General features: G+C 45.9%; 1 protein-coding gene across 4 annotated transcripts in view; it reads right to left on the bottom strand.

Annotated features, from left to right (window-relative positions):
- SNX29 (sorting nexin 29) overlaps positions 1-13,324 on the bottom strand; it is a 569,335-nt gene that overhangs the window by 510,785 nt on the left and 45,226 nt on the right. The gene's annotated exons all lie outside the window — the stretch shown is intronic.

The raw sequence follows: 13,324 nt of genomic DNA, 5'->3' as shown, positions 1-13,324 counted from the left end.
AAGAAAAGGGGAAAGGATTCTAGGCAGGAAGCTAACAGAATCAGCCATACATCGTATCAACCATTCCAGGAACAAAAGGCAAAACCAAGTGTTTCCATATTCCAGCCTGAGACCTGGGTGAGCACAGGTGCCCCCAAATCTCAGTCACACCCCAATCTGCATGAGCCCAACTACAAGACACAAATGCAGCGGCAAAGCAGAGTTTCCAACGAGGGGCTGTGGCTCTGTCACATGGCCATCGCCCAACCAGCCATAAGACGCCTCCTGGAACTAGAACACAGGGGCTGTGCTTTAACCATGAAGAACACATAATTAAGACTTGTACGAAGTATGTAAACTTGGGACTTTCTTTTTTTGCTTTCTTCAATTGCAGTAAAACATACATAATAAAATTTACCACTTTAACCATTTTTCAGTGTAAAATTGAGTGACATGAAGTACATTCACAAGGTCGTGCAACTATCACCACTATCCATTTCCAGAAATTTTTCATCATCCCAAACAGAAACTTCATAGCCATTAAACACTAATCCCCCCCCATCCTCCCCTCCCACACCCCCTGGTAACCTCTATTCCACATACTTTCTGTCTCTACAAATTTGACTATTCTAGATTCTACATATAAGTGGAATCACACAACACATGACCTTTTGTGACTGGTTAATTTCACTTAGCATGTTTCTAAGGTTCATCCATGTTATAGTAGGTAGCAGTACTTCATTTCTCTTTATGGCTGAATAATATTCCATTATATATAGTATATACCACACTTTGTTATCCATTCATCTGCTGATAGACATTTGAGAAGTTTCTACCTTCTGGCTTTTGTGAATAATGCTGCTATGAATATTTGTGTGCAAGTATCTGAGTCCCTGCTTTCAGTTTTTTTAGGTATGCATCTAGGAGTGGAATTGCTGGATCGTTTGGTAATTCTATGTTTAACTTTTTGAAAAACCATCAAATTATTTTCCACAGCAGCTGCATCACTTTACATTGATACTTTTTTTTTTTTAGTAAAGATGGAATTGTCTTTATTTCTCTGCAACTGAAATTAACTCTGCTATTAAATTTCCTTTCAGTTAGTTTTTAAACTCCTTTCACTCAGAAAAAAACAAAACTTGCCAGTTTAAGGTAACTTAGCCATTTCCAGGTTTTTTTTTACTGTAGTAAAATTCACTTATAAAATTCACCATTTTAAAGTGTACAATTCAGAACTTGATACATTTTTTAAAATATTTATTTATTTAGCTGCATCGGGTCTTAGTTGTGGCACACAGGATCTTCGTTGCCACTTGCAGGATGTTTAGTTGCAGCATGCAGGATCTTTTAGTTGTGGCATGTGGGATGTAGTTCCCCAACCAGGGATCGAACCTGTGTCCCCTGCATTGGGAGCACGGAGTCTTAGCCACTGGACCACCAGGGAAGTCCCGGAACGTGATACATTTTTTTTTTTTTTTTTTTTTTTACTTTTTTTTTTAAGTATTGTTTATTTATTTATTTATGGCTGTGTTGGGTCTTCGCTTCTGTGCGAGGGCTTTCTCCAGTTGTGGCAAGCGGGGGCCACTCTTCATCGCGGTGCGCGGGCTTTCACCGTCGCGGCCTCTCTTGTTGCGGAGCACAGGCTCCAGACGCGCAGGCTCAGCAGTTGTGGCTCACGGGCCCAGCCGCTCCGCGGCACATGGGATCTTCCCAGACCAGGGCTCGAACCCGTGTCCCCTGCATTGGCAGGCAGATTCTCAACCACTGCGCCACCAGGGAAGCCCCCACGTGATACATTTTTAAAGAATGAATATAGATTCATTTTGCTGTACACCTGAAACTAAAGCAACATTGTAAATCAACTATACCCCAATAAAAATTTTTTTAAAAAGAATGAATAAATGCACAATGATCTGAGATGCTGGATTGCTTTGGAAGACTTCAGTAGATTTAAACTTAAACATCCCTACTGACTCTACAGAACAAGTGCCAATTATCTCGGTAGAGGTGAAAGGAGATCACAAAAATAAAGCAAGAAAAGGAGGATACATTACCACTTACTGCCCGGACGTGACAGGGCTCCCCACTACATCTCCACTTCACCTCGTCCCACTCTCCCTGTCACTCACCCTGCAACAGCCTCACTGGTCTCCTGGCCGCCCCTCCAACCAGCCAAGCCTGCTCCACCTCAGGGCCCACCCAGCCCTGAGAACAGAAACCACACCAGCTAGGCCACTGAAGGAATTTCAAACAGGACATCTGTTACAGAGCTTTTGGAAGAGCCAGAAAGCCAAACAGGAGATAACGAGGGCACCCGGAGATAACTGACGTCAGAAAGCTAATCCATCCCTAAAGCCAGAGGAACAAAAGGTGTTCCCAGGCGGTGTAACCAGGGTTGCGGGCAACAGCTGGACTGTGGCAGAGGCACCTAGGAGGAAAGTGGGGGGACAAGAGGAAGGCCTGACCGGCAGCCACGGGGGACCTCCAAGGACCATGAAGGAAGCACAGCCACGGCTAGAGATGCCCCCTGAAGCAGGGCTGGGAGGAAGAAATATTCCAGCTCCCTTCTTCCTCTCACCTGCTGACCGTATCACCACCTCCCACTGAAATGATGGGCAAGGGGACCCAGGAAATAGAGTTTGCAGGGCAAGGGCAGGGAGTCAACTTGCGAGCAAACGAGAGACTGACTGCTACGTGCTTCTGAACCTGTTGAACCGCCTGGGATTCCTTCCCCCAATAACAGGATGGCTAATCCCTTCGCTTCCTTAGGTCTCTATTCAAATGTCCCATGAAGAGGTGTCTCTGACCACTCTACAGAGCAGAGGAAAAGCTCCACCGTGGCAGACTGCTAGCTGCTCATCCGAATCTATCCTCTCTTCCACCTGAATCCGCAGACTGACTACACATCCCAGCCTGCTCTGCAGGGGCCAGGTGACTCTCAGGTGCCACTGCTCCCTGGCACCCTTCACCAGCCCGGTTCACTCATCTCTGTCAGCTGTCCGGCCCCTGTGATCATCTGAAGGCTGAGTTCCCAGCTCTAACACCTCAACAGAGCACACCTGGCCTTCACCCACGTGACACAAGGGGCTATGGTACCTCCCTTATGAACAAGTGGGAACTTTCTCCACCACTGCTAAAACCTGTGCCCTGTTTCCTTTTGGGGGTGTACTCCATCCTCTGCGCAAGAGCCATTTTCATGCTGACAGAAGCGAAGCAAAGTACCCATGGAACCAACAGGCTGGATAATAACTCAAAACTGACAACTCCGAGGCCAGGTCTGAGTCTTAATTTACAGGACATCAAGATTAAATACCCGGGACTTTCCTGGCGGCGCAGTGGTTAAGAATCCGCCTGCCAATGCAGGGGACATGGGTTCAAGCCCTGGTCCGGGAAGATCCCACATGCCGCGGAGCAACTAAGCCCGTGTGCCACAACTACTGAGCCTGCGCTCTAGAGCCCGTGCGCCACAACTACTGAGCCTGCGCTCTAGAGCCTGCAAGCCACAACTACTACTGAAGCCCGTGCACCTAGAACCTGTGCTCTGCAACAAAGACAAGCCATCACAATGAGAAACCCTTGCACCGAACAAAGAGTAGCTCCCGCTCGCCACAGCTAGAGAAAGCCCACACAGAGCAACAACAACAACAACAAAAACCAACGCAGCCAAAAATAAATTCATTCATTCATTAAAAAAAAAAAAAGATTAAATACCTCTGAAACAGCCAGAGGTCCCCTTTGGCCAAGAGGCATCAGTCTGGCTACAACAAATCCTAATATGCTGGGGCAGTTTCATCCCCCTTAATAAATGGCCACTGGCCCAAGCCCTCAGCCACTCCAGCAGTCAAGAACCCTCCCAGGACCCTATGGACATTGCCCAAGTCCAGTGACTCACGGATTAACACCTCGCCCGTGGGGGACAGCGCTCTGGCCTTGGCTCCCTCCCTAAGACCAGCACTTCCCCACCAGCTGCTGAACATTTTTATCGCCACCCTGGACGTCTTCTCTGCCCTTTTGGCAGACATCCTCCCAACTCTCTTTCACCAGAACTAGCTGATTTGCAAGTTCGCGAATTCAACAGAGAAACACAAAGAGGGAACTGAAAACATGATAGGGATGGGAGGGTGAGGGAGTGGACTTCCCCTCACGATCAAAAGGATGGGCCTGGGGTTCTCCCGGCACATGCAGCTTCCTCTGCAAACAATTCTCTACAGAAATGAAATTGTTACCCAAGGTGCCCCGGTGAAGCAAAATATAACTTCCAATTTGAGTTAAACGCAATCAACCACTTTCAAAAATCCCCCCTGAGGATCAAGGAAGTAGGTTTCTCTAATATTACAGTTGGGGGTATATTAATACCACCTGCTTTCAACTGTGAGGATGTACAGACGGAAGGGGGCGGGGTTTGGCATCCCAGGAGAATGAGCAGCATGACCTGACATCTGGGTCCTCGAGTCACTGTTCTGAATGTAGTTGCAGGCTCCTTGCAATACACTGGAGCTACAAATGTGAGCAAGGACGGAGCCAGTCCCTGACCACCGAGAGAGGGAGACAAGAAAATGGTGGTGCCACACAGGGGTCTGGTGAGAAGAGGACTCAGGACCGTTGCAGGGTGGGGGTGGGGGGTCGTCACCGATTGGAGGGGCACCATCCAGCTGAACTGGTGGGGAGCTCAAAAATGACTTTTAGAGAGAAATCTGAAACTTCAAGAGACAGTAGATCAAAACCAGGATGAGATACCACTTCACACCCATTTGAGTGGCTATTATCAAAAACACAAAAAATAACAAGTGTTGGTGAGGATGTGGAGAAATTGGGAACCCTTGTGCATTGCTGGTGGTAATTTAAAATGGAGCACCCCGGGCTTCCCTCATGGCGCAGTGGTTAAGAATCCGCCTGCCAATGCAGGGAACACGGGTTCGAGCCCTGGTCCGGGAAGATCCCACATGCCGCGGAGCAACTAAGCCCGTGCGGCCACAACTACCGAGCCTGCGCTCTAGAGCCTGCGAGCCACAACTACTGAGCCCGTGTGCCTAGAGCCCGTGCTCGGCAACAAGAGAAGCCACCTCAATGAGAAGCCTGAGCACCACAACGAAGAGTAGCCCCCACTCACCGGAACTAGAGAAAGCCCATGAGAAGCAACAAAGACCCAACACAGCCAAAAATAAATAAATAAAATAAATAAACTTTAAAAAAATAAAAAATAAAATAAAATGGAGGACCCAGTACAGAAAACAGTATGGTGGCTCTTCAAAAAATTAAACATAGAATTACTGTATGATCCAGCAATTCCACTTCTGAGTATGTAACCAAAAGAATTGAAAGCAGGGACTCGAACAGTTATTTGTACACCCATGTTCGTAGCCGCACTTTTCACAATAGCCAATAAGTGGAAGCAACCCAGGTGTCCATCAACAGATGAGTGGATAAACAAAGGTGGTCTATCCATACAATGGAATATTATCCAACCTTAAAAAGGATGCATGAAGCTTGAAGACATTATGCTAAATGAAATAAGCCAAATACAAAAGGACAAGTATTGTCTACTATTGTCCTATTCTACTTACATGAAGTACCTAAAATAATCAAATTCATAGAGACATAAAGTAGAGTGGTGGTTGCCAGGGGCTAGTGGGAGGAGAAAATGGAGAGTTATTATTTAATGGGGGCAGGGTTTCTATTTGGGAAGATGAAAAGGTTCTGGAGATGGATGGTGTGATGGTTGTACAATGTGAATGTACTTTTATGCCTTTGAACTGTACACTTAAAAATGGTTAAAATGGTCATTTTTATGTTATGTATACTTTATGACAATTTCTAAAAGAGAGGGAGAAAAAAAATAGAAGTTTGAGCGGTTGTGGGGGAAGGAAGAGGAGGAGGAGGCTGGGAGGAAGCCCGAGGCTGGTCGGGGGACCTGGGTGAAGGGCAGAGCCATTCACTAAGCAAGGAACACAGGAGCAAACATGGGGGTGGGATAGGGATGAGAATTCAGTCGTGCAGACCTTGACAAGCCCGTGGTACATCCAAATAGGGACACTCAAGAGGAAGACCGGGAGTGATCTGCAGGAGGTATAACTAAGAGTAATCGACACACAGATAGCAATTTTCACCAAGGAATTCAGACAGTACGTGTAGAAACAAGAGTCAACAACAGAATCCGAGGATAAATAATATTTAATGTTTGAGAGTGTAGAAGGGATATGCCAGGAAGGATCTGCAAAGAAGTAGAAAGTAAGCCCAGAGGTTGTGGCATTACAGAAGAGAGTGGGAGACAAAGTGTCAAGGTCAGAGGTGCCAAAAGGCTGCTGAACAGATAAGGAAAGTTACAGTTAAATTTTACAAGACAGGCACCTCAATAATAAATGTGCCTCTGGTATGTTCTGAATCATGCCCATCACCTTGTAACAGACTGCCGACACACAACCTGATGATGATATTTTAGTGATTAACAAGAACATCAAACTCCAAGGTTATGCCATTGAAATGCCACTTCTATAATCGGCATGTGTCCCCTCAAAATTCAACTCTTGAAACTCTAACCCCCAAAGATGATGGTATTAGTAGATGGGGCCTTTGGGTGGACCCTTAGGTGATGAGGGTGGAGCCCTCATGAATGGGATTAGTGCCCTGATAAAAGAGGTTCCTTCCACCATGTGAAGACACAGCAAGAAGGCACAGGCTATGAACCAGGAAAAGGAAGTACTCTGGAGTGATCCTGGTTTAAGGTACCTTGGGAATCATGAAATATAGTACTATGCACATTGAATGAGGCCCTTCCTTCCAACCAAAAGGTATTTATTGAACATATTTTTACTGAAGAACCCATATACTTCTAGACACTATGCTAGGAGCTAGAAAGTCAGGAGGCCAGATAGTCTCAGTCACAACTCGGCCTAAAAGCAGCCCTAGACACTAAGTAGATGAATGTTTGTGGCTGTGTTCCAATAAAACTTTATTTACAAAACAGGTGGTAGGACATGGTTTGCTGAGCCCTGCTCTGAGTGCTCTTAACTTACTCAATACTTGCTGCTTGGACTTCCCTGGTGGTCCAGTGGGTAAAACTCCGTGCTCCCAATGCAGGGGGCCTGGGTTTGATCCTTGGTTGGGGAACTAGATCCCGCATGCATGCTGCAACTAAGAGTCTTCATGCCACAACTAAAGATCCCACATGCCACAACTAAGAAGTCTGCATGCCACAACTAAGAGTCCACATGAAGCAACTAAGACCCGGCACAGCCAAAATAAATAAATAAATAAATAATAAAATGCTGCTTAATTTACTCATGAGTTCAAATTGGGGGGGAGGGGTCATGATCTTTCAGAGAGCCCTCTTTCTGGAAACAATATGCCATTATAAATAAAAGTAGGAGCTTCAGAATCACAATCGTGTAGGCCTGCCTAAGTAGAAATCCCAGCTCTGCCACTTTTTAGCTCTGGAACACTAAGGAAATTATTTCATTTCTTTGAGCCTCATTTTCTTCACCTGTAAAATGGGAACACCGTTATTCACTATGCATAATCATTTTAGCAGTAAAGTGGAACAATGAGCGCGAAGGGTCTAACAAATCCCCTGGGTCACAAGAACTGCTCAATATGAGTCACTAGCAAACACTAAGAAAGCCAAACCTGTGGTTCACTGAAAAGAGCAGAAAACACCCAAGTGTCATTTCCAAGATGAATGTGCTAATCACATTGTTCCTCCCATTTCTGGAGCATAGGTCTCTTTTTTTCTTTAAGTTGTCTTGCTTTTCTTTATTGTTTGAGTTAGGATGATTTTGGATGCGAGTGAAAAGAAATCCAACTCAAAATGCCTTAAAATATTAGGGAACTAATTATCTCACATAACATTAAGTCCAGAGGTAGGGCAGTTCCAGAGTTGGTTAATTCAGTAGCTCAGTGACATTATCAGGGTCCAAGTACTTTCCATCTTTCTGAGCTGCCATCCTGAATGTACTGGCTTTCATCTTCAGACTTGGTCCCTCCTCATGGTCACAACATCACTGCCATAGCTCCAAACATCACAGTCTCACAAAACAACCCAAGGCCATAAATAAGCTTTCTTGTGTCTCTGTTCAAACAGCAAGAAGTTTTCTCAGAAGCCCGTCAGTAGACCTTTCCTTTTGGTCAGAATTGCATCACATGTCTATTCCTAAACCAACTACTGGCAGGCTGGAAATTATTATGGCTGGCCTGATCTGATCCAGATTTACTCCTCCTGTGGCTAGCCTCAGGCCTGAAGCTCGTGGCCACCCAACATCAGAACAAAACCAGAGTTCTATTAGCAAGAAAGAAGGGATGGAACTGCTGGGTGGGGAATAACCAGTGTCGGCTGTAATGATTCACGCTACCTTGCATAACTGGAATGGAAAGGTTAAACAAACTTCAGGACAGGCTCGGAAAATGCAGGCTCCCATCTCACCACCGGCAAATCAACTGTCTGTGCAGATAAATCCAGTCACTTGTCAAAAGTCAGAGGAAACGGCTCTACTGGACACAGTAGGCTCTCACTTCTGGGGTCTGAATTCTAAAGGAGACACACTAGGTGACCTTATTCTAAACTTCTCTGGGTCCTGCGTAACTCAACTAACTGGACGATCTATTCAAAGGGACTGCAGTTTGGGATGCACACTGTTTCCCATGCCCGCCAAGACGGCATAACTGCTGAGCTGGCAGCATAACTGCTTAGAATGATGTTTACCTTACCAACATTTCATAGGTCAGGGATGTTTGGGTAAAAGCCTCCCAAGTCAAAAACAAAAAGAAACCTGAATACTAAGCTAAAATCAAAAACAAACAAAATAAAACCCCCTAATAGACAGCAAACTAGGGAATGGGAGATATATGTGGGTACTGATTAAAATCAGCACAAAACTGAAGGAAAACTGCGTGCAAACTCCCTTTCCCAGGCTACAGTTGCTCTTAGGAGGAAAAGCTGGTACCTGATTTGTAGAAAAGTAACAGAAGATGGTCACGCACAGAGGGGGCACATCTGGCCACCGGAAAAGGCACAAGCTGAAAGCATCACTCCAAGGGTCCACTGTTGGCTGTGGAAGATTAGCTTGAACCAGATCAACTCCCCCACGAAAAAAACAGCAACTGAAAAAGCCAGCCTTTTTTTTTTTTTTTTTTTTTTTTAAATTAAAGCAAAACTGAAGGACTAGGAGCTCTGCAAAGGCAAGAAGGCAAGAAAGACATGAGGAACTCAGATCCCAAAGAGAAGGGATGTCCACAGACATGACTCCTGTCTACAGAGCCTTATTCTGCCCTAAGGCTTTTCCCAACTACAGAGCTTCTCTGATGAGAAGTTAAGTGGAGCTTTCAGAATTCCCACAGGGTCTTTAAAAAAAAAAAATTAGAGTTCAGGACCTGCAGATGAGGAAGGGCACTGGAAAACACCTCAGGGATTCAGCTGTGTACTGGACTGAACAGTGCCCCCCAAAATTCATGTCCACCTGGAACCCCAGAATGGGACTTTATTTGGGGAAAGCCTCTTTGCAGGTGTAATTTGTTGAGATGAGGTCATACTGGACCTAATCTAACACGACTGGTGTCCTTCTAAGGAGAGGAGGGGACACAGAGAGACATGGACACAAAGGAAAGAAGGCCATGTGAAGAGAGCGGCCAAGACTGGAGTGATAAAGCTACAAGCCAAGGAATGGCAGGGACTGCTGACAAGCACCAGAAGCTAGGAACACACCCTCCCCTCAGAGCTTTCCAGAAGGAACCAACCCTCCCGACACCTAGATTTTGGACTCCTGGCCTCCAGACTGTGAAAAAGTAAATTTCTCTCTGTTGTTTTAAGCCACCTGGGGTGTGCAAATTTGCTATGGCAACTCCAGGAAACTGATATAAGCTGGAAACCCCGAAGAACTACATCCTAGAAATACATCAGGCATCACAAATGCTAAAGGCCAGGTGTGAACTGGCTTGATCCCTTGACTGGATTAAACTGATCTCCCTCTACCCTAACTGTCTGAGAAGCAACAGTAAATCCTCTCTGAAAAAAGATACAATCATTCCAAACTTCAAATTATCTCTACGATTCTTCATACACAACATCTGGCATTCAGTCGAAAATACCAGATACATGCGAAGACAAGAATGTATTCAAAATCAAGACAAAAACAAAAAATAAGGGACTTTTGGCTACAGCCCAGTGAGAAGGTTAACAAATCCTCTCCCCAAAAAGCAACTATAAAACTGAACAAAATTGACAAAAACAACGGTTTTAGCACTCTAGAAACTGGCTTCAAAGGCTTACAACTTGAGAGGTGTTTACCCTTGAAAACTGCTGAATTTCCAATTAGAACAGTGGGAACAATAACAACAGTACAACAATAAATGGCAATCGACATTCTATCTCAAGTGTCAGGGGCGATAGGGAGGGGTGGAGACTGTGGTGACCTGGAGTACTTTTGCCCCATCTACAAAGGGCAGGGGTGCTGGGCTCCAAACAAAGTCAACAGTAAATGTAGGCCCAGAGTCACAGATCCTCAAGTTTAAGAAAATCTAGAAATCTATATTTCAACATAAAATCTCATAATTTTTAAATGTTGGCAACTTTAAAAAAAAGTTTTTTTAATACGTTGTGCAAGGGCACCAGTTTCCAAACTCAGTCCTACATGCACCCTAACTGCAGACAACCAAATGCAGTCATGCCCCTGGCAGACTCTCAGTATTATCTACTGTATTGTGATTTTCAACAATGTCATTTTATTCAGTCATTACTCTGAAGTTCAGCTTTTCTCTCCTCATCTAGAAACAGAGCTAATGCAACAGCCTTGTGGATTAATTCACCGTTACTCATTCTCTCCTGTCACTTTCAGTTCAGTTCACTGAGTTAGAGTGGTCTACAGAGGAGCAATTATGGGCACCAGGCCTACTGCCAGAGGAGGTGGGGAGCGGGGAAGGGCCAGGAACTTCTTGACATCAGTCTGACCTGGGTAGGAATCCTCAGCTCTGCCATTTACCAGCCATGGGAACTTGGGCCTCGTATTAACTTACTTGAGCCTCAGTGTCATCATCTGAAAAGTAAAGACACCATCACCTACGCTGGAATGTTACTGGCATGTTATCATCACGCACCAGCTCGGGCAGCCCAGTACCAAGGCCTCAAGCCCCCACCACAACCCTGCGAGGCGGGTCCCGTTATCACCCTTAGTTTACACACGAGGAAACAGAAGCTCAGAGAGGAGGTGTCCCAGAGAGCTCATGTGTGACAAGTCGCTGAGCGGGGATTTCAACCCTGCCGTCCGATCGCTAAGCTACATAGAGGGCCCAGCCCAGCAGCCAGCAGAGACAAGGGAGCAGAGCAACGCTCATTCCCGTCGGATCCTTCTCTTCAGACTTCCATTTCATTCATTCTGCCTGGCAAGGTCATTCCAATGGCTTTAAGAACAACCGTAACAAGTCATTGATCTGATCTTTTCCAACTCTGAGCAGCTGAAGAAACACCTGCCCCCTCTCTCGTGAGGTTTTTAATCAAACATTCAACGGCAGGAAAGAGGTTTTAACCAGCCAAGGACCATCCTACACCCGTGAATGGTTAATTAACGCTGCCAGCAATGATGACACAAGCCCTTGGCAACTACTCCAGGGCTAAGCGAGTTCGGTCTTTGCTTTGCTTCTAATTGGCCAGGAGGCTGCCCAGCACACCCTCCTGGGCAAAAACAAAGCCAGAGACTGCTCCTCAGCCTCTTCAGGATGCAAGTGTAGAAATCATGCTAAGATGCAGGGAAACAGCAAGAAGGCGAAGGCTGGCGATGTCTTGCAAACGTGTAGGTGCTTCTGTGATTATCAGGGCCAAGTAACAAAAAGATAAGAATTCTAGTCTGGACGGGAATAGGTAGAGACATTCTTCATGGTTAAAAGATCAGAGCCTCAAGAGGGGGTGAGGTGGAGAAAGAGATTAAAAGTTTAAAGGGTGTTTGGGAGAAGAGGGTAACTGGTTAAACATTTATTGGGGGGGGAGTGTCTATGAACTGAAGCAGGTGCTTCACACGAGAGTCTCACTGAAGCCTCCTGACAATCCCCCAGGGAGACGAGATGCTCTGCCTTTACAGGTGCAAACAATGAAGGCACAGAGGGGCATTTTCCCAGGGTCATGCCAGACTTACCCTCAGAGTCTGACTCCAAAGCCAGGGTTGCCTCTGCCATGCCCAGGAGCTGCCCAGAGCCTGGTGGTCTATTCCACACCAGCTCCTCTGAGGTAGCTGCCCCACAGACAGGTAAGAAGGAAATGAGAAGAAACACAAGGGCCCAGCAAGCCAAGGAGGACTCTCGGAAAAGCCATGTCCTCAAACAGCCATCAACCAGCCCTACGCCATCCCCACACAGAGGCTCAGGGAAGCATCCTGTACATAAAATGCCACCGAGACGACTGAGGCGGACATCCGAGGTGGCCAAGGAGCTGGCTGTGGTTTCTACGAGGACTGAGGCCCTTGACACCGGCTCTTCTCTGAACTGGCCCCCTATGTCCCTGACTTTGAAGGAAGGGACCCGGGAACACAGAAGAAAAATCAACGGTGACAGGAATCCCTCTTGCAGCCATCCCCTGACCCCAACAGGACCCACATTCATTTCTGAAAATGAGCAACCGGTGAGATGAACAGGGATGAAAGATCTGCTGAAGGGGTGAGAGAAAAGGGAAAGGAGACGCGCCAACATGAGAGGAAAGGCAAAGGGTTCGCTTCAGTGGGCAGAGAATTTCCACAAACACCGCTACCAAACACGGTGAGCACTGATGTTTTGCTGTGAAAGGAGGTGAACTAGCAAAAAGGTGACACATTTTTCTCAGCAGTGACACTGATATCACAGTAACAAGAAGGACTTGGGAATTCAGGGCGGCAGCCACAAGCGGGGTCTGAAAGAACCTGCTCTTTTAAATGTGCGCGTGGGGTGGAACACACAGGATGTTGTTTATATGACATGATACACTTCAAAGTTCAGATCCAAAGCAAACCGCTTCAAACAAATCACATCTGTACCATGGAGAAGAGAGATGAAGGTCCCCACCACTCATAGGGCTATTGTGTGAACTGAGCGAGTTAATTTATATAAAAGACTAACAAAGTGCCAGGCTTGCACTAAGTACCCATGAGCGTTGAATTATTATTATTAGCATTATCCCTGTCATTCAGAGACACAGGAGCACAGGACAAGGGAAATGCTGTGACAATTTTAAAATGGATGGCAGCAGAACTATAAGCTCAGAGACCTGCCTGTTTTCTGCTGCTGTTATTGAAGACAGATTTAATTATGAAACGCCATGCTATCCTTGTGCATAAAGTTAGAACAGATTATTAGTTTCACAGCAATTGCCACACCATGTTGGTGAAATAAGCACCTT

The sequence above is a fragment of the Balaenoptera musculus genome, chromosome 15 (genome assembly GCF_009873245.2).
Source record: "Balaenoptera musculus isolate JJ_BM4_2016_0621 chromosome 15, mBalMus1.pri.v3, whole genome shotgun sequence".
In the NCBI taxonomy this organism is placed as follows: domain Eukaryota; kingdom Metazoa; phylum Chordata; class Mammalia; order Artiodactyla; family Balaenopteridae; genus Balaenoptera; species Balaenoptera musculus.
This window is presented reverse-complemented; position numbering and strand designations above follow the sequence as displayed.